This window comes from Oncorhynchus clarkii, chromosome 25 (assembly GCF_045791955.1).
Source record: "Oncorhynchus clarkii lewisi isolate Uvic-CL-2024 chromosome 25, UVic_Ocla_1.0, whole genome shotgun sequence".
Taxonomy (NCBI): Eukaryota; Metazoa; Chordata; class Actinopteri; order Salmoniformes; family Salmonidae; genus Oncorhynchus; species Oncorhynchus clarkii.
The window spans coordinates 11385127-11408438 of NC_092171.1; positions in this window are offsets into that span (position 1 = coordinate 11385127).

Consider the following 23312-nt stretch of genomic DNA (forward strand, 5'->3'; position numbering starts at 1 on the left):
GACCTATTCAAAGCTTCTTACGGCATCTCACCATACATCTGCCTGTAGTTATTGAACTCAACCTGGAGGAGGTTTGTTTGTTGTGATTGAGTGGGGGAAACAGTTGCAAGGTTCTGACAGATGGGTGTGTCTTTGTGGTGGCAAGGATACACCCAAGAAACACTCACATCAAACCACACCCCCAAGCCAACTCACATTTGGCTTCTGTCATGTCCGCCAGAAGCAAGCCAAAAAAAACAAAGGCAATTCAGCAGGTGCAGTTCCCCTTGGGATCGCAAGGAATGCACGTTTTGGTTTTTGCCCAGACACTACACAGCTGATTCAAATAATCAACTAATCATCAAGCTTTGATCATCTGTGTAGTGTTAGTGCAAAACCAAAACGTTCACCTCTGGGGTCCCGAGGACTAAGTTTGGGAAACGCAGCGTTAGGCTTCCTGCCGCCCAGTTAGTTTTGGAGTCAAAGATAATAGTTTTAGTATAGTTTTTCAAACGGGTTTGTTAATTATTTGATTTCAGTTTACTAAATATTTTTTTAATGACTCGTTTTCGGTTCAGTTTTAGTTTACTCTAATAACCTTGACTGTGTGTGTATTCATGTGTGTATGTGTACGTGTGTGTGTGTGTTTATGTGAGAGAAAGTGAGACATATTTCTGGTGAAATAATTGTCAAGTCCTTAAGGGCAGATATACACCGAGGCCCTCTTGTAGTGCCCAGAATTGTCCATACATTACCGCCGAGCCACAGCTCCTTTGAAGCACAGAAATAATTTATGACCAATAACAAAAATACTCTATTTCCAATAGCTAGTTCCCTCTCCGGTCTGAGGGAAGGCCCCTCAAAGTTAATTGAAAAGAGTCCGGGCTTCATTTGCATAAGAAACACATTGTAACATTGAAAAATGATAAATAAATAGCTGGCCAGGTGTGAAATATGGCTTTTGGCTGGTTGGTCGTTTATAACTATAGGTTTAATTATCTGACGTGTGTGCGCATGCTTTCTTACTTGCATGCCGGTGTCTACAGTATGTGTGTGGTGTATGTGGGTTGTGTGTGTGGTCTGGCTGGACCTTAATGAGAAATACTGTGATGGAGAGGAGGGAGAAGGAGGACAGAGAGGTACAAAGAAACCCTCAGGACTGTCCTCTGTTTACCGAAGGCTGGTAACTTTTACAGCACACAGAGGTGGTGTAGTGAACGATGCTAGCTTGTTGAGTAACTTTGGTTTAACAACTCAAAGACTAAAAAACATTCATTAATAAAAATGCAATTCTTGTGTTGGCTTTTGGAGCAACTGTCAGGCTTTAGCTCAGTGGGCTAATATAGCCTTGTGGTGAGCAGAGTAGTCATAGTGAATAAGTCACATTATGGCTGATACGTGGCTACTGGCTCACTAGGTTCATATCAGACCTCTCGTTTCCACCTCTCTCTCTCTCTCTCTCTCTCTAATTTAAATTCAAAGGGCTTTATTGGTCATTTTATTTATTGGTCATGGGAAACACATAGAATAGAATAGACAATACAGAATAGACAATAGACAATACACAAAAGGGAAATAAACAATCAGTAAACATTGTACTCACATACGAATATAGACATTTCAAAGGTTATATTATTGGCAAAAAAAGCAAACAGATAAATATGGGTTGTATTTACAATGTTATTTGTGCTCCTCTGGTTTCCCTTTTCTCATGACAACGGGCTACAAATCTTGCAGCTGTGATTGCACACTGCGGTATTTAGGAGTTTATTAATGTTTCATTTGTTTTCTAATTCTTTGTTTGTCTGTGTGATCTGTGGGAAATATGTGTCTCTAATGTGGTCATATATTTGGCATGAAGTTAGGAAGCGTAGCTCAGTTTGCACCCCATTTTGTGGGCAGTGGGCACATAGCCAGGTCTGCCTATGGCGGCCTCTCTCTCTCTGCCTCTCTCTGCCTCTTAAATCTCTCTCTCTCTCTCTCTCTCTCTCTCTCCCTCTCCCTCTCTCTGGTTACCATAGTTTGCCAGCCTGACTTCCATTGTAACAAGGTTGATTATGGTTTCTTTCTTTCTCTTTCTTTCTCTCTCTCTCTCTTGCAGTGCATGCTGGGAGTGTTTGGTAGTTGAATTTCTTCTTGGTGTTTTCTTAAATTGTTTATTTTCAATGTCCACCATAGTTAATTAACACACTGTTAGTTTAGCGGTACCCACTGTTTTTTTTCAAAGTTAGGGAGGAAAAGGACAGAGTTTTAGTTTCCTTGGGTTTGGAAAGTGTGGTGTGTGTGATGGCCTCGCAGCCTAGCGCGGAGGAGATGCTGTCGTTACGGCATGGATTCAGGTGTGTTCCTGAGAATGGAATTAAGGTGGAAGAGGTTCTGCTCGCCATCAGCGAACAGGTAGGAGCTGAATTTATACATTCTGCATCTAGAATGAACAAAGCTGTGGTTGTGTTCATGAAAAGAGTGAATTTGATGGGTAGGCTGATCGAGTCCTTCGACTAGAGTGGCTGTCGCTAATTTGCCTCCGTTTATTACGGATGATCAAATCCGGAAAGAATTGAGTCGGTTTGTTACGTTTGCCTTCGGGTTTTGGGAACTGTTGGCAGGTTTTCAGGCAGTTGCCGTTAAGCATGTTGTTTTGTTTCGGAGGCAAGTGTTCATGTCGCTGAATAACAATGAGCAACAGCTTAAAGTGAGGCATGGGGAGGGTTTCCCAGCACAGATAGTCTACGGTGCTTTGAGGGTGGGATTTGGGACATAAGAGCTTTGTGTGCCCACATAAAGGCCGTAGACAAGGTGAGGGTACAAGCGCCAGTGGGGGAAATCGAGGTCAACGTGCAGGGGGCAATGAGACGCAGGCAGCAGAGGCTGGGTCTAGTCATGCCATGGATGGTGGAATAGATGAGGCTGGGCCTAGTCAGGCTAGATATGGTGGGGTAGTCAGGCTACAGATGGAGGTGTAGATGAGGCTGGGCCTCGTCAGGTTATGGAGGGTGTTGTAGATGAGGCTGGGTCTAGTCATGCTATGGATAGTGGTGTAGATGAGGCTGGGCCTAGTCAGGTTATGGATAATGGTGTAGATGAGGCTGGGCCTAGTCAGGTTATGGATAGTGGTGTAGATGAGGCTGGGCCTAGTCAGGTTATGGATAGTGGTGTAGATGAGGCTGGGCCTTGTCAGGTTATGGAGGGTGTTGTAGATGAGGCTGGGTCTAGTCAGGTTATGGAGAGTGTTGTAGATGAGGCTGGGTCTAGTCAGGCTACAGATGGTGGTGTAGCTGAGGTTGGGTCTAGTCATGCTATGGATAGTGGTGTAGATGAGGCTGGGCCTAGTCAGGTTATGGATAGTGGTGTAGATGAGGCTGGGCCTAGTCAGGTTATGTATGGTAGTGTAGATGAGGCTGGGACTGGTCAGGTTATGCTAGTGGATGAGGAGAGTATAGTGGGGAAGTGTAAGCGACTAGTGGGGGGTGGAGGACGATGAGGAAGGAAAAAGGGGGAGAAGAAAGGAGGTGGGAGGGGAGAGGCTGGGGTAGTCAAAGGCACCAAGGAACCTTTGCCTGGTGCTCGGGGGGAGAGGAGGGGCAGGTGGTCAGGATGGGAGATGGAGACTAGGAGGAGGAAGGTGAGTCTGAGGAAGAGGATGATGAGGAGGCCTTTTTTCAGACTCCTCTTCAATGGGTCCAGAGCTAACAGCCAGTCAAGCAGAGGGGTCAAAGTACATGGTGAGGGAACTGTCAAGGTTCCTGAATGAGACTAAGGAGCAAAAAGTCAATCTTGAAGCTTTTCTTTTTTGATCCGGGAAAGTTACAACACGCTATGATAAATGAGGGGCATGGTGTCCTCTCACCCAGGAAATGGTTTAGGTTGAGGAAGTAGGTCAGAACAGTGCGTTCAGGTCTACCTTCAGACGCTGTTTAGATGAATAGTTTCATTCTGGCACTGGGGCTTTTTGAGCTTTGCTATTGGTCTCTTTCTTTGCTGGCTTTTCTCCCACTTCTTATGGAGACTCTTCAGGTAGACTTGCTTAATATAAATGGCACCAGAGATGTGGGAAAAAGGAGTGTGTTGGGTGAATATGTAAAACGAAACATAAAATACAGGTGTTGTTTTTGCAGGAGACGCATAGTGATGTGGTGAATGAAGTCGATTGGGGGCTCTGGTGGAAAGGGTCAAGTGTGCTGAGCCATGGGACACATTTTAGTGCAGGGGTGGCAGTCCTTTTTGCTCCTCAAAGGAGGTGTGTAGGGCTAGACTGCTTGTAGTAAATACAGAAATTAACAACATTTTCTATTTATAAATGTGTATGCGCTTAACACAGGGACCATTCTCCTGGTGGGTTTTTCAGAGCACCACATAACCATGGCTCGGCTGTCTATTTGACCAGAGCCTGGGCAGGCATCCTATTGGAAGTGTAATGTAAAGCTCTTACAAGATGCCACTTTTTGCTCAGCTTTCCAGATTTTTTGGGAAAGGTGGGGGCAGCGAAGAGAGGAGTATGAGTCTCTGAGTCAATGGTGCGATGTAAGATAAGTCAAAATTTGGCTTTTCTGTCAACAGTATACAGCTCTCTCATCCTCAGAGGCTAGGGGAGTATTGGGGGAACTCGAGCGTAGTATTAGTGAGATGGATGTAGAGATGGTGGGGCAAGGCAATGCTGGCCTCCTGGCTAATTTAGCTGAATTACGTAGGGACCTGGGCAGTTTTTTCCAGGTTAAAGCAAAGGGAGCACTTGTAAGAGCTAGGTTCTCCATGCACAAGGAGATGGATGCTCCCAGCTCCTTCTTCTTTGGTTTGGAAAGACAGAGCGGTGATAGGGAATGCATTGTCCACGGCTTTCGGATGGGCGGGTAACCTCTGTGGTGGGGGAGATGTGGGAGCAGACTGTAAAGTTTTATACTCAGTTGTATAGGGTAGAACTGTATGATCCTATGTTTCCTCAGGTTTTGTTTGCAGAACTCCTTAAGCTCTCTCTGGTACAGAGGGATGAAATGGACACTCCACTGTTGTTCCATGAACTGGCAGAGGCCGTAACCCAGATGTCCCAGATGTCACAGACAACTTGTTCTTAATCAGGGACATGTTGGACTTGTATGAGGTTCTAAAGTGAACTTTGGACTGGTCTCTCTAGATCAAGAGAATGCTTTTGACAGAGTGGGCCATGAGTATCTGTTTAATGTGATGTCTGTGTTTGGGTTTGGGGAAAGGTTTTTGACCAGTGTGAAGATGTTGTATGCTGGGGCGTCATGTATGGTCAAGGTGGGAGGGGGGTAGTAGACAAGGATGCCCTCTATCAGGGCAGTTATATACACTAGCCATTGAGTCTTTCTGGGGCGTTCTACACAGGAGACTGCAGGGAGTGTGCTGGACAGACATGGTGTGTTGACAGGCATAGCAGTGTCGGCGTATGCAGATGACGTTTCTGTGATGGTCAGGGATGGGCAGGATATGCAGGCAGTAGAGACTAGTCTGAAGGTGTACAAAGGAGCTTTGTCAGCTAAGATGAACTGGGGCAAGAGCAAAGCTCTGTTATGTGGGGCATGGAGGGATTTGGGGTGCACCTGGCCTCGGAGAGGTGGGTCAGGAAGAACTGGGAGGGGCTGCCACAGGCAGTGGGAGGAGCCTATCTTCCACAACCCAGCTATCCCTTTGAGATTGGTTCAGCCGGCCACCCTGCAGAGGCAACTGATGGCAGCAGGTTTACTAAGTCTGGGTGACCTGCGACTGCTGGGGGAGGAGGGGTAGAAAACCCCGGAAGTCCTGGCACAACAAACAGGAATAACGTCTCTTAGGCTGCTGGATAGATTCCTGGAGGAGATCCAGGAGGTACTGTAAGGGGGAGTATTGAGCGGCCAAAGGGGGAGGGGCCACCAATGTTTCCGCCACTGCAGGTGATGGCAGAGACTGGGGACTGGCAAGGGGGTCTGGGGGACTTATTAGATTTTAACACTCTGAGTTTGGGGGAGTTTGAAGGGGTGGGAGGTAAAGCCTCACCTCTGCATTAAGGTGAGGAACATTAGGTGCCTAACAGGAGTGAAGGCACATCAGTGGCAAGGGGTATGTGGGGAGGAGAGTATGGTGGGTTTTAGATGGAGGGGGCTCTACAAACTCCCAGTACCAAAGAGGTCAGGGGACCTCCAGCGGAGGGTTCTACATGGAGCCCTGGCCACTAACAGCTGGTTGGCATGGGTTGAACCGGGAGTCGGACAGGGGTGTCCTTTCTGTGTTATGAGTGAAACTGTGCATCATGTGTTTTCTGTGTGTGCCAGTTTAATGCCATTAATGTCTCTGTTGGAATGTCTATGTGAGACGTTGGGGTGGAGTTTACTGTCAGGATGTTTACAATGGGGTACAGGTATTCAAATAAGGAGAATGCCAAATGTGTGTTGTTGAATTTTATGTTTGCTCAGGCAAAGTTGGCTATTTGGCTAACAAGGAGGAACTGGGTCAAAGGTGGGGGGATAACAGATCCTTCACTATTATTTCATGGGATGGTCTCTGCGCTCCTTAGGGTGGAATTTGAGTTCTATAAAATTATAAAAAGTGTGGAGATGTTTCAGGAGATATGGTGTGTCGGGGGGGGGGGGGGCTGTCTGTACAGCTGGGGAAGTTGGGTTGTAGAAGTGGTGAGATTTTTGGTTATTGTGATGTGGGGTGTTGTTTTGTATCGTAGTGAAGATGGCAAGATGAGTATGGTATGCAGTACTGCAGTACAGGAGATAATGAGTTTTTCTGTTTTAAGTTTGGGGGGGTTAATGAAATCAGAACATTTCATTAGAGAAAGTCAAAAAGTCTAAATTCTCTCTCTCTCTCACTCACTCACTCACTCACTCACTCACTCACTCACTCACCCACTCACTCACCCACTCACTCACTCTCTCTATTACTCTCACTCTCACTCTGTTTCTGTTTATCATAGTTCACCAGTCTGACTTCCACTGTAACAAGGTTGATTATGGTTTCTTTTTCCATTGTCCCTTTTCAATGTTATTGTGTGTGTATGCCCTGTTATGGCCCAGATAAAGAAAGCCCTGTAGCAGGCAATGAAACAGTGTACTTCATATACCACTCAGGCCATGGTGATTATATATTCTATGCGGCTTTCTGGGTTGAATACATTCTCTGTTTTCTGATTGAAATTAGGTTGTTGAGTTAAATATATTTAACATTCAACGCTCTTCTGTGGTTTGAAACCCCTGAGTAAGATATCTCTATTTTACCGCAGGCCTCATACTACGGTTAGAGTGCTCATGGCTTGCTTCGGTACAGATTAAGAGCTCATTTGAGCAGGAGGGCCCGACAGGCAGGAACGTCTCCCCGTGCAGACAGATGACACGAGGCCACCTCTGTCTCCACTCCCCCTCCCTTCCTCTGCCCTTTCTTTCTCTCCTCTTTTATGCATAAAGTAAACAGCTTGTGTTGCCCCGCAGGTAGAGCGCCTGGCTTTCACCTTCACTCCGCCTCTCCGGTCACTTCCCCGTAGTGCTTGCGCCCTAGCGGCAACTCCCGGGGTGTTTTTTTCTTCTTTTGTCGGAGTCGATGGAGGGAGGCAGTAGCAGCAGCGAAGCATGGCACTCCCTGCTCAGCCTTATTAAAGTGGAGGAAGGTGATATATAGGGTAATGTGGGGTAACTAGCCCCTGTAAGAACAATGTCCAATTGCTGACATGAAAAAGCAAAGTGTGGATGAATGTCATGCTTAGGCAAACAAACTATGAAGGGATGTAAAGTGGCTACAGTTTACACTTTTCTTGCCATTTACTGAAGTACCGGGGTAACTGGAAAAATGTTATGAGCGAGGAAAGAATTGCTGTATTTCGAATGGTACTGTAATTCCACCCCACAGAATACAGTACTGTACCGTGTCTTTGGAGCTCTATTAGGTGCATGATATTGTTGTCGCTGACTCATGAAATTATTTTTAAGGCGTGCCTTGTAAGAGGCTATCAGATATGAAGGTAAGACCCAGATGCAGACCACGTTGGATAACCAATAGTTTAATAATGCCAAAGGGGCAGGCAAATAGACAGGTCAAGGCAGGCAGGGGTCAATAGTCCAGAGAAGAGAGGGAAAGGTGCGGCAGGCGGGTTCAGGGTCAGGTCAGGCAGGCGGGCTCAGAGACAGGACAGGCAAGGGTCAAAACCAAGAGGGCAACATAAAGAGAGACTGGGGGAAAGCAGGAGTTGAGACAAACCGCTGGTTGGATTGAACAAACAAGACGAACTGGCACAGACAGACAGAAAACACAGGTGTAAACACACAGGGGATAATGGGGAAGATGGGCGACACCTGGAGACTATCACAAAGACAGGTGAAACAGATCAGGGCGGGACAGAGGCTAGATTTGTTGCACCCATGAGTGAGAATGCTGTAACAATTGAACTCCTATGTGGTGACAGTAAACCATCCATTAAACATTTATAGGGGACAGATTTGAGGGGCAGCGAGTCTTAAAGCTTCGATGGTGGAGCATTTTGCCATGTCCTTTTGATCCTTTCTGTCCTGTAGCCGCTGGCTTTTTAGAAGCATTTTTTTAAGGCCTCTAGAAGTGATATAAAACACAAAATATTCATTAATATGCTGTAATGTTTGTAAACACTTTGCCTAGCAGCCAACCTGCTTGCACTAATCCCTTGTAATTACAGTAAAATACTGTGAAATACAAACCTCACCTATCAACGAATTTCATTCATTCATCTATTCATTCCGATTACGCTATAACCACATAGGAATTAAATTGTCTTTTCACTGTACTTGCTTTGATACCCTATTAATATTACAGTAGGTGTACTGTAATATGAAATACAGCATTTTACTTGCCACGAGCTGCTTGTTAGCTACTGTCAAAATCCCGGTAACCCCTTTACAGTGTACCATTGACTTACATTGGACTGCCAGGGGGGCCAGTTGCCCCACTGGAGGGTTGCCAGTTGCTCCCAACACACTCACCTTCATTTTACTGCTTTATCACCCCCCCCAGCCCAGAAATACACCCAGATAGACAAGCTAGCACAGCTTATCCTGGGAATGAAATGAGCAGGCGTGGTGGCGGGGCTGGTGCAGTGCTGCTGGATAATGAAGGAGGGCGAGGCAGCTACAGGCCCGCCGTCCACCGGGATAATTACGCACGGCTCCGGGCTGTCTGTGGTCGGTCTGTCTGTCTGTCGGCTCAGGACCCCTTTTTTGATGTCTCTATTTCAATGGGGAGGTTCTGCCTGAGCTTGAAATGCATAGTAAAAGCTATTAAAATTGAAATTGTTCTAGGGCGGGGAGAGGGGGGGTGTAGGGGGGGAGGGAGCGTGACCCTATCAGAGGATGTTTAATAAGGTGCGAGTCGAGCGAGGCACTCGGTGCAGCGAGGGTGGCGGTCGATTCTCGTGGGTGGCGGCGAACCGAGGGCAGGCGCTGCTAGCACGCCGTTGACTACTGCCTCGTGTGCCCGCCACTTGTCTCTCTCTCTCTTCCTTCTCTTTTTCTTTCTCTCCATCTCTCTCTCTCTCTTTGTCCTCTGAACTCCTCTCACAGAGGTAAAATAGATTCATATTCCGAAACTGACTACAGACAACCAGACCATAGAGGTTTTTCACCTAGAGGTAGGATCATCATTTTCAAAAACGTTTTCCAACTACATTGTTGTGTTGTGAATTTATGAAATAAAAACATTTTTAGAAATGAAGGAAAAATAACTATTTCATTCACAATTCAAAATGGAATACATTATGCCTGACAGTATTTAAATAAACTCTTAGTGGCAGTGCATTGGCCTAAATGATCATCAATGCATTTTATGGTTGTGATATACATTTGTACATTTTTGTGTTGTTTGTGGTGTGGAGGTAAGTGAGTGAGGATATGCATTATGTGTGTGTCCAGTGCGGAGGAGCCTAGTCCAGGCCAGGAGAGGGATGGAGAGGAGAGGAGGGGGGGGTGAGGGAGGTGAATGTGGCAGAAAGCTCTGACCAGCACACTCACCCCTCTCCAGGGAAACAATGACTTTGAGAATGTGAGAGCACAGCCTGGCACACACACACACACACACACACACTGGGAGAAGAATGGAGCGGGCAAACTCATTCATCACCTCAGCAAATATAACAAACAGCCTATTGTTGGCCCTCACAAAATGGAGGACACGCTTACGCCTGCATTCACAGGAATAGACACAGACTGGAAGTGCAAAGTCATATGTGTGCGCACACACACACACACACACACACACACACACACACACACACACACACACACACACACACACAAGCAGACACACACACACACTCAATATGTTTTTCTATCCTCGTGGGCACCTACAATATATTACCATTGAATATTATATTCCCTACTGTACTCCATGTAATATATTGTGTTATGTTTGTATACTTGTAACCATAACCCTAAACCTAACCCCTAAGCTTAAAATAGCCTTCGTCCTCGTGGGGATGTGGGCAATGTCCCCATGAGGGAGATTTTTCCTTGTTTTACTATTCTTGTGGGGTCTTCCGGTACCCACGAGGATAATAATACAAGCCCACCGCCCTACACACGCACACACACACACACACACACACACACACACACACACACACACACACACACACACACACACACACACACACACACACACACACACACACAACCTATATGTCTACTTCTGTCTTGGCGAGATCCATGTAGTCCATGTCCCATCCCCTTCTCCTCTCCCTGCCTGGCACAAACCCTCTTTAACCTCTCTGGTTCTGTTCTCACTGTTACAAAACTGTGTGCTTGCCTTTGTTCCAACCTAGCTCCACCACACCTTATTCAAATAATCGTGGTCTACATTTAAGACCATGATTTAGTTAAATGTTAGAACTTTAATGTGATAGTACTAGGCTTGGACAAGTGGACGTACACCTGCACACACTGCAGCGCTCCGGGACCTACACCTGAGTTGGCTACACTTGGGTCATATTCATTAAGTCGCACCGTAGACATCTAAAAAAAATAAACATTGTGCAATGGAAAATGAAAATGGGCATTTCTTATCGGATAAATTCAAATAGTATCTCCCCGTTTCTTATCTCTCCGTGCCTAGTGAATACGACCCCAGACAAACCCTTCAGGCAATCCCCTCGTTCACATAGTGTTAGTCCCTCTCCTCCGACCAGCAGATGGCAATGTTTACCATGAAATGAGACCTAATAGCTTACCCTGAGTAACTGAAAGGACCGGGCTCTGCTCAGCCAGCACCCTGAACGAGGGAGGGAAAGGGAGAGAGAGGGGAGGGCGAGAGAGAGGGATGTAGAGGTGTTCTTTCTGTAGGGAGATGAGTTCTGGCACAGTAAGTCATTGAGGCTAATGATCATCACCTTCCTTGCCTTTGAAAGAGGAGTCCTTCGGCGCAACAATACGTAGATCAGCACAGTGCGTGCATATGGCCAGACGTCAACATTAACACAATCCATGTAATAGATACACTACTGTACATTACTCAGACAGGACATGGAAGAAGGTTAGACACGCTTCGTGTCCGTTGGGGACCGTTGTTACATGTGTTCTTATGAATATAGTCAAAACCTGCAGAAATATCGCATATAATCATCTCCGTCTTTAGTGTAAAAGTGTCTTAAAAAAAGAAATAAATGATCTCGGTCGAAGACTGTGACTGTAGTTTGGGGGTGACACTTAGCGAGAGAGGGTTAGAGTGGGTGTGTGTGTGTGTTAATGCAGACGTACTTCTTTGGATCTTGGTGTGGCTGTGTGTTTGCATGTATTTGTGAGTATGTGAAACAGTGCCGACCAAGGCATACTTTTGAAGGTATAAACTGTACAGTATTTCTTTACACTTCTCAAGCTCCTTTCAACTTAATCAAATGTTCACCTTGCAGAAATGTCTCCCGTCTTGAAACTAATCCTATTTATACAGGCACCTGCGCTAAATCCTTATTTTTTTCTATTTTTAAATTATTTATTTTGTTGTTGTATAAAACTTTAAGTAGCTGCATTGTTTCATGGAAACCGATAGAACTACGGCCCACTATTTATCTTCAAGCTATCTATCTACAATTAATTCCCAAAAACACATCAACATGCATAGCGAAAACATAGATGGCTTTCTGTTTTTGCATGTTTAGATGAACTGAAGCACAAACTGGAAAAAAGCACAAAGCTCATGGTGAATGTGTCAATGTCTATGGACAATATCAGCTTAATAATGTAAACAACTACTGATCAAATGTTGGGATTTAGAATCCCACTCTAAAATTTGAAGAATAGATTAGCAGTTACTCTAACCGACAATTTAAAAAATAAATACAATACAATAGCGTTATAATTAAGCATACTTGTTTTTGTCTTCAATTTGGTTGTGAAAGGCACAAATATTTGAGAATAAACAGTGAATTAATAATTCATTAAATTCAAAATGAAATCATCAAGTGATGATTTAAGTGTCATTATGCTGTGTAATGGGGCGCTTATACTTAGCAAATTAAGCTTACTGTAAAAGTGTCCTAACAACGAACACACACACACACACACACACACACACACACACACACACACACACACACACACACATCCAGTGGCAATATAAAACATATACAACTATTACAATAAGACCAAACACATAACCAAATAAATCTGAATAATAGAATTGAACTTGTGATTAAAAGAGGAAAATAGCAGGTTTTGATTTGGAGTGTGTCCTACAGTAGTTTGAGACGGGAGAGTCCCTGAATGGTGTGCTAATTATACATCCACTCACAGCCATATATGCTGAACAACCTCTCTGATTTACTGCCTCTTTATTGGTCGTTCTGAATTATTTGTAGCCATTAGGATCATTTTTAGACTTCCAAGAGTCATCTTTAAGACACAAATGACATACAAAAACCAAAGCAAATTCAGGAATGAAATATACTAACAAAATGAGCTTTGTATTTGATAAAATCATGAGTATCATTTAAAAATAAGTTTTAAAAGCAAGAATTCATTATGTCCATAAGTCATTCTTGTTTGTAAAGTTTCAATATGAAAATGTGTATTATCAAATTATTATCATCAAACGACATACAGCAATTAGGGTTAATGGCCTTGCTCAAGGGCACATCGACAGATTTTTCACCTAGTCAGCATGGGGATTCACACCAGTGACCTTACGGTTACTGGCCCAACACGCTGGCCCAACAGCCAACAGCCACTCTATGCATACATAAAATATATATATATGCCACCTAATTAAATTATTAGGAAATGAAATAGATTCATTTCATGTTTTAATCCATCATCAATACATTCATCTAATATATTTTAATATTTTTGTGTCAAAATAATTTTGTCAATAAATAGTTCCGTATTGATTCCAATAGTGTACCATTGTTAACGCATCCTAAACTGAAATGGAAAAACATTCCTGTATTAAAAAAGGGGAAAGCTGTAGACCCCCGATCTGAGCAGACCATAAGAGACAATGTTACCGTCTAACCATCATTCCATTACTTATCCCTGATTACATGATCACTGAGTCTTAATAGCAGTTCTTTGTTGTATACTGCATTTTATAAGGAGCAATAAATAGATGAGTCAGAGGATCAGATGAGATCAGATCAGTTATAGAAGGAGCTCTCCTAGCTCTGCCTCACTTAGTACTGTTACCAATCTAATCCACTCTCACTTACTCCCTCTCCCAGGTACCTACGCTCTGTCCTTTCACTCAATTCTGTTTACTATCTGCACAATTATTCTCAATTATACCACTTAGAGGGGGGGGGGGAGAGGGCTCCACGAGGGGCAAGAGGGAGAGAAGGAGAGGGGGAGAGAGGGGGAGTAGAAGCCCTCATCTTGCATGCATGTAACCTCTGAGAGAGATGGAGAGAGAGAGAGAGAGAGAGATAAAGAGAGACAAAGAGAACGAGAAAAAAGAGAGTAGAGAGAGAGAGAGAGAGAGAGAGAGAGAGAGAGAGAGAGAGAGAGAGAGAGAGAGAGAGAGAGAGAGAGAGAGAGAGAGAGAAAAGCGGAAAGAGGGAGATGATTTTGCAGCGTGCACCACTTATTTGCCTGGCCCTGATTTAATTCTGGGAGCCCTTAAACATGATGAATCACCGGCCCTGCCTTCACTTAATGCTTTTAACACATCCCAATAAAGACACGTAATCAGGTGAGATGGAGGCCCAGACCTGCATATACGCAGAGAGAGAGCTAGAGCGAGCTGTACCCCTCCCTCCCTCGCTCCCTCTCCACACACTCCTCTGCCTTATTAGCCTAGCCACTCGGCTAGCGACTCCAATGCACGGCCAGGTGGATAATCTCCCGGCTTTACCTCCATAATTACGCCATAATCAGTTCAGAGCCCCTCCATGAGGAGAGAGAAGAGGGGAGGGAGGGAAAAAAGAAGCCAGAAGCTACGTTCTTCTCTTCCCCTTCCCCCCCACCTTTCCTTCCATCCTCCCTTCCTTTCTTGATACCTGGACCTCCCCAGCACAGGCCCCTCTCCTGCTTGTCACTGACGGAGCCCTTTGACAAATCATGTGAAGGGCAGACTAACTTTGTAGGACAAGACAAAGCTTAAACATATGGCTCCGGTCCCTTAGGTGCTCTCCTGTACTCAGCCTATTGTCTGGAGGCCTGGTGCTGCTCAACACACACACACACACACACACACACACACACACACACACACACACACACACACACACACACACACCAGCACACAAACACACACACACACACCAGCACACACACACACACACACACACCAACACACACACACCAACACACACACACACACACACCAGCACACACACACACACACACACACACACACACACACACACACACACACACACACACACACACACACACACACACACACACACACACACACACACACACACACACACACACACACACACACACAGAGAAATACACGCGCACACACAAACAGCAACACACACACACACCTCTCTTTAAATATCAGCCATTACCGCTGCCTGCCTGCTGCAGATAGGCCCAGGTCCCAACAGGCTGGTCACAACCATTTGTGAATTGTTTAAGTGCTTTGGGCCTTGATGGATGTTTGATAGCGGCCTGGGTTGTCATCAGGTAAAAGACATCTGAAAGGCTTGTAGGAGGAGGTGGATGTGCTGCTGTTTCAATGGGTTGTTTCTATTTCCTTTCCTGATACACATTTGGGTGTAGAAAGGAAAGTGGAAAAACAAGGTGATCATTCATTTGGAGGGGTTAGCATGTTTTTTAAATTCTGTTTGTTTTTGTGATTGCTCACACACACACACACACACACACACACACACACACACACAGACAGACAGACAGACAGACAGACAGACAGACAGACAGACAGACAGACAGACAGACAGACACACATGCCGCATACACAGCCACACACACACGCACACAATTTAACGTCATTACAGTAAACCCAACCAGCTCCTCATAGCTCGGTTAATGAAGACGAAGTGAAATATGGCTGTTTGTCTCACCGTATTCTACACATTAATTAAGATTAGCCACTAAACTTCAATTTGTGTCACGTTATTTCCTATTTGAATTGTTCTCCTCCCAAATATTGCTAGGTTCGAGAGAGGTAATCAACAGACATCTGTCTACCAGTGTGTAAACTGAGAAAGAGTATGGTCGCAAAGCTGCAAAACAACTCCAGTCACACTTCCTCTCTAGGACACAAACATGTGTTTACACTGAGCTGTTTCGCAAACAGGCTATGGAGACAGAGCTTCCCTCATTACCCACATTGAAAACAGCAGATTTGAAACCAACCGCACTGTTCCTTCCCTAGCCTCTAGGCTTAGATATGTACCTATGAACCAGTCATTTTGATACTTACTTCCTATGTGTGTCACTTGTGTTTTCAGTCTTTGAGTCTTTGAGCCAGCTGCTAAGTGATGACAAGCCTCGTCTAGCCGCCGGTAGTAAATTAATCTCACATTACTAGATCTCACATTACTACATTTCCTTATTTTATCCTCTGTGTATTAATGCCTTTCCCCTGGTCCCTAAGGTCATCACAATGTACATTCCAGTTGACAGCCGTGAAATATAGGGATATAACGCTGGAATACATTTTCCCCTGGAATGACAGATATTATTCCGGAGCTCAGTAGTCGGAGCCAGGAGGATTTCATTCAGGAAAATGCCGTTACATCTGGCTAAACCGGGCCGGACAGGCTCGTGACAGACACACATTGCCGTTGCTCTTCTCCATTTAGAGAGAAAAAAGGGAAAGCTTGACGTTCCCACAATGGGAGCGGGGAAACAGCCTGGGAGGGAGATTAAAACAAGCATGCTAATGCCGGAGAGGGGAGAGAGGAGTGAGGAGTGGGGAGCGGGAGAGAGTGGTGTGAGAGAGGGATTGTAGTATGTGGCAGCGGAGCAGACAAGCCCAGGCTTTTGGAGCTACACTTCAAATGGTCTGTCAGAAAGAGGGAGAGACAGAGAGAGAGAGAGAGAGAGAGGGGGAGAGAGTGAGAGGGGGAGAGAGTGAGAGGGGGAGAGAGAGGGATGGCGAGAGAGGGAAAGAGAGAGAGACATATGTTAATGTCCGAGTGAGGAGGGTTTGAAGTCAAGTAAGCAGTTTTCATTTTCTGTCTGACTCATTTACTGTCTGACTCATTTACTTGAGTTTCCTCCATATGAAGCAGAAATACGCACGCACACACGCAAAAAAAATCGCGGCCCTCTTTTCTGTGATCTAGCTATCTCAGAAACCTTTTCATTCTTGTCTAACCCCCATCCTTACCCTCCTTCTGTATCCCCCCCCCCACACACACACAACCTCTCTTCCCCCGAACGTCCAAATAGAATAAGTGAGAGAGAGAGAGAGAGATAAAGAGAGAGATAAAGAAAGAGAGGGTAAGACAAAGAAAGAGAGATAAGAGAGGGGGATGTCCTACAAAAAATAAGTTAGGCCATTAGTTTCCACCTCTACCCCTTTCCATCTCGCTCCCTCTCTCGCTAACTTTCCCTATATTTGCTGGTGTGCAGAATAGTTTGGGGGTGGTCTCGACAGTTGCAACCCGGGCGGGGCAGGTGTGCCCATTGGGGACAGGTGTCAGGTGTGTGTGTCAATGACTAATAGGACTATCAGCCAGCCGCCGCGATCGATCATGCGCGTCCCTGGCCGAGCGCAGCCCGGCCCAACCAGCCAGGAGACACACACACACACACAGACACACACACACACACACAGACACACACACAGTGCAGGGCGAGATGCTGAGAGCAGCAACGCAACATAGTCTACTGTAGTGGTTCCCAAACTGTGGGTCAGGACCCACTTGTGGTTCGCAGCAGGGGTCCAGGTGGGTCATGTGATGGCATTTTGTTTTTTGAAATACATTTTCAGGATAGAAAAACGCTTTCAATGTAAACTTAAAATGACTGAAACCAAATGGAAAGTGTGTAGAAAAGATATTAGACCTATCTATAATTTTTAGTAATAGCCTATCATTTTTGAGAACTGTACAATCCACAAAATAAAAGCTAGACAATCAGGCCCCCGCTGATTTTGTTGTCATGTTTGAGCATAAGAACACAGCATTAGCCATGTCAAAATGTGTGGAATTGCAGGAAATTAGTTTAAAATCTGCTAAACTTCCTCTCAGCTCCAATGCAAAATGTATAGAATTGAAGGAAAATGTAAAACTATACTGAACAAAAATATGAACGCAACATGCTAAAATGTAAAATATTTTACTGAGTAACAGCTCATATAAGGAAATCAATTAAAATGAATTATTTAGGCCCTAATCTATGGTTTTCACATGACTGGGAATACAGATATGCATTTGTAGGTCACAGATATCGTTTTAAAAAAGTAGGGGCGTGGATCAGAAAACCAGTCAGTATCTGGTGTAACCAGCATTTTCCTCATGCAGCGCGACACATCTCCTTTGCATAAAGTTGATCAGGCTGTTGATTGTGGCCTGTGGAATGTTGTCCCACTCCTCTTCAATGGCTGTGCGAAGTTACTGGATATTGGAACTGGAACTTGCAACACAGCTGAAAGAGGTTCAGCAAAGGAGGCCGACTCGAGAGAGCTGGCTGATCTAACAAAGGATGTGAGAGAGCTCCAAAAAGATGGGCAGAGCAGTTATAAAGAGCTGACCACACTAAGAGAGGAGTTGCAGGAGAGAAGGAGAACAGAGGACAGGCTGCAGGAGTGCTGTCGATCCAGAGCATCCCAAACATGCTCAATGGTTGGCATGTCTGGTGAGTATGCAGGCCATGGAAGCACATTTTCAGCTTTCAGGAATTGTGTACATATCCTTGCGACATGGGGCCGTGCATTATCATGATGAAACATGAGGTGAATGGCACAACAATGGGCGACCTCAGGATTCCGTCACGGTATCTCTGTGCATTCAAATTGCCATTGACAAAATGCAATTGTTTTCAATGACTGTAGCTTATGCATGCCCATACCATAACCCCACCGCAACCACGGGACACTCTGTTCACAACGTTGACATCAGCAAACCGCTCAACCACACAATGTCATATATGTGGTCTGCGGTTGTGAGGCCGGGTTGGATGTACTGCCAACTTCTCAAAAAAACGACATTGGAGGCAGTTTATGGTAGAGAAATTAACATTCAATTCTCTGGCAACAGCTCTGGTGGACATTCCTGCTGTCAGCATGCCAATTGCACGCTCCCTCAAAACTTGAGACATCTGTGGCATTGTGTTGTGTGACAAAACTGCACATTTTAGAGTAGCCATTTATTGTCCCTAGGACAAGGTGCACCTGTGTAATGATCATGATGTTTAATCTGCTTCTTGATATGCCACACCTGTCAGGTGGATGGATTATCTTGGCAAAGGACAAATGCTCACTAACAGGGAGCCTTGTCAGCTCGGGGATTCGATCCACCAATTTTTGGTTACTGGCCCAACGCTCTAACCACTAGGCTACCTTCCTCTAACCACTAGGCTACCTGCCTCTAACCACTAGACTACCTGCCTCTAACCACTAGGCTACCTGCCTCTAACCACTAGGCTACCTGCCTCTAACCAATAGGCTACCTGCCTCTAACCACTAGGCTACCTGCCTCTAACCACTAGGCTACCTGCCTCTAACCACTAATCTACCTGCCTCTAACCACTAGGCTACCTGCCTCTAACCACTAGTCTACCTGCCTCTAACCACTAGGCTACCTGCCTCTAACCACTAATCTACCTGCCTCTAACCACTATGTTACCTGCTGCCCCTGTGGCATGTGGAATTGTGTTGTGTGCCCAAACTGCACAACTGCTACCAACCATGATTAATATCTGGCAATTTACCAGGGTCTAATTTTCTTTGTGTGTAACCAGAGAGAGAGAGAGAGATTTTTTTTTAAGTTTTCAACTTTTCATATTCAGGCTCACTACTCCAAAATGTATTTTTGTTGTGTGCAATTATTGATGTGTCTGGAAATCACCCCCCAAAATGATTTGCATTCTGCTAATTACGTTTCAGAAGTAGTGAGAGAACTACTCAGGGTACAATGGCAGATCTATGGGTGATATTCATTTAAGATGCTTTAAACAGCAGGGCCCTGAGAACCATAATCACTGACTACCGCCTAATGATACCAGAGGCCTTCTACACACACACACACACAAGCACACACGCACTTTGCTAAATGATATGGCAGAGCCCCGACTGTTTTAGCGACAGGGAACCTAAGTTGAGTTCTGCTAAGCCGCTGTCGCAGTTTCCTTTATGTTGAAGAGCTGGTGCATTTCAAGGCCACTCAAACACATTCGCCTCCTCTTGAGGAGTAAACACTAGAATAAGAGAAAGTCTAGATTTCAATCACACTCAGAGTTTCAAAGGCAAAGCTGAAACTATTCATTAAAAGCAAGGCACAAACACACACAGCCATATCACTTTGTTTGTTTACGTATGAAAAAAAGCTGTCTGGAAGAAAAGTGGAACATGCTTCTCTATCTCCTATCCTCCCTCGCTCTCTTTTTTTCTTTCTTTCTGTCTTTCTTTTTATTTATTTCTTTCTTTCTGTCTTTTTTCTTTCTTTCTGTCTTTCTTTCTTTCTTTCTGTCTTTCTTTCTGTCTTTCTTTTCTTTCTTTCTTTCTTTCTTTCTGTCTTTCTTTCTTTCTGTCTCTCCATCTCTGTCTCCACATGTAGCTTTGAGTCCAAACTGCGGCCAGTCATTATCTAAAGGGGGTATTATAATTAACAAAACAATAAAAGTTTATTAATGAACATTAAAATGCAAAATAGTGAAAAGAGATCCTATCAATCAAAGATGACTCCCTTTTTGAGTTTTAATTAGATATTGCAGTTAATAGCATGAGGGGGGAGTTTGGAACCATTTAATTGCCCTGGTTTAATGGGCCAACAGCTTTTTCAAGTTGGAGATTAAAACATGTTATTTATAGAATAATGTCATTTTTATTTCTGCTGCAACTAATAAAAGTCCAGATCCCCCAGATTCGGATTGGCCAATCAAAAACCTTCATTTGATTTTCAAAGGGAAGGATGGTAGTATTGTGTGTGACTATATAAAGTAGTTGTGTGTTCAGTAAATGACATACAACACACACATATACACACTGAGACACACACGCACACACACACACACACACGCGCACACACGCGCCCACACACACGCGCACACACGCACGCACACGCACACACGCACACACACACACGCACACACGCACACACGCACACACACACACACACACACACACACACACACACACACACAGTAGCTCTATAATAACCCTACTGAATGCCACATTTATAGAATTCATTTTTCCATAAGACATGAGGCTGTCTGAAACTGTTGACACATTATAACACACTACTCTACCACAACATATATACAATACAACACATTAATACACACTACTCTACCACAACATATACTGCATTATTGCACACTACTCTACCACAACATATCTACAATCTACACACTACTACCACAACATCTACAAACACATTAATACACACTACTCTACCACAACATATACAATACAACACATTATAACACACTACTCTACCACAATATACTACAATACCACATTATAAACATATCTACCACAACAATACAAACACATTAATACACACTACTCAATACAACACAACATATCTACAATACAACACATTATAACACACATTATAACACACTCTACCACAACATATCTACAATACAACACATTATACTCTACACACTATCTACAATACAACACATTATAACACAATACCACAACATATCTACAATACAACACATTATAACACACTACTCTACCACAATATATCTACAATACAACACATTATAACACACTACTCTACCACAATATATCTACAATACAACACATTATAACACACTACTCTACCACAATATATCTACAATACAATACTTCAATATAACAATATTACAATGTACACGTGTGTGGAGTGCGTGTGTTAGCATGTGTGTGTGCATATGTGTGTGCCTGTGTGTGTGACTCTTCACAGTCTGGGTCTGAGTTGTCTGTAATGTACAGGTTGTAGTGATGGTTCACCAGACAAGGTGTGTGTATTTGAGGGGAGCAGGGGACCTGGCCAGGTGAGGTGTATATGTGTGTGTGTGTGCGTGTGTGTGTGTGTGTGTGTTAGGCAGGGGACCTGGTGAGGTGTGTGTGTTTGAGTAGCAGGGGGAGTTATTTCTGAAACAGGCCACTGTGAGAAGCGGAGCAGCGTAGCGTAGCATGTTTCCTGGTCCGCAGCGCTCCACTTCCCCTCCACACCACCCTGTAATTAGGCCACGATTTGAACTCGCTTAGTTCCTCCCTGAGCGGGGTCACCAGGTCACCAAACTATTATAAATCGAGCAAGGGGTGTTTGATGTGAATGTGAGTGCCTGCGTGTGTGTGCCTGTGTGTATGTGTGCGTGTGTGGGATGATAAAGAGGTGAGGTGGCTTCTGATTGGCCAAGAGCAGGTCGTTAAATATAGTTTCACAGAGTTCAAAAGGTGTTACTGCTCCGGATGTGTGATTGTGTCCATGGATATGAAGGATAATTAATGTGGACTGATGTCTGTGTTTGGGGTAACAACAGAGACAGGTGTGAATCTGCCTACTCTTTTCCCTCGGCTTTGACTTCCACGCCAACTGCAGTCTCTACACGAAACAAAACAGACATAAATTGGACTCAATCCCACCTCCTCCTGGTTCTGTGTGTACAAATGTTTCTCTCCCCCTCTTTTTTTCGTTTTTTGGTGACATCCCCCTTTTCTCTTACCCTCTCCACAGAAATCATTTCAAAAACAAACAGAACACAATAACAGAGCACATGTGAAAGAACTGGCACAGCCCAGTCAGGCAGGCAGAGAGGGAGGAAGAGAGGGCTTCACATCTCTGTCTATTTTTGCCTTTTTCTGCAGCCAGACCCACAGGCTTTTCCACATATCTGCCACAATGTATACCGCCAGACTGTGACACCAGACTCCCACACTAACTACGACTTTGACCTGCCCTTCAGAGGGGTGGCCTCCACTACCACTAGAGCTGCTGGAGGGAGGGGGAGGGAGGGAGGAGGAAGGAAGAGAGAGAGAGAGTGAGAGAGAGGAAGGAGATCGAAAGAAAGAAAGAAAGATAAAATAAAAGAGAGATTAAACAACACTGTAGAGACATATGTTGTCCCTGGTTCACTACCTCTCCTTTCTTATTCTCCAGTTGGACCTTAAGGTTGCCACTGTAAAAGAGCAGTAAGAGAGTACGGTAGTAAGACAGTAGGGTTGTAAGACAGTAGAGCAGTAAGACAGTAGGGTTGTAAGACAGTAGGGTTGTAAGACAGTAGAGCTATAAGAGAGTAGAGCTATAAGACAGTAGAGCTATAAGACAGTAGAGGTGTAAGAAAGTAGAGCTATAAGACAGTAGGGCCATAAGATAGTAGAGCAGTAAGACAGTAGAGCTATAATACAGTAGAGCTGTAAGACAGTAGGGTTGTAAGACAGTAGGGCTGTAAGACAGTAGGGTTGTAAGACAGTAGAGCTGTAAGACAGTAGAGCAGTAAGACAGTAGAGCTGTAAGACAGTAGAGCTGTAAGACAGTAGAGCTATAAGACAGCAGAGCAGTAAGACAGTAGGGTTGTAAGACAGTAGGGCTGTAAGACAGTAGGGTTGTAAGACAGTAGAGCTATAAGAGAGTAGAGCTATAAGACAGTAGAGCTATAAGACAGTAGATGTGTAAGACAGTAGAGCTATAAGACAGTAGGGCAGTAAGACAGTAGGGCTATAATACAGTAGAGCTGTAAGACAGTAGGGCTGTAAGACAGTAGAGCAGTAAGACAGTAGGGCTGTAAGACAGTAGAGCTGTAAGACAGTAGAGCTGT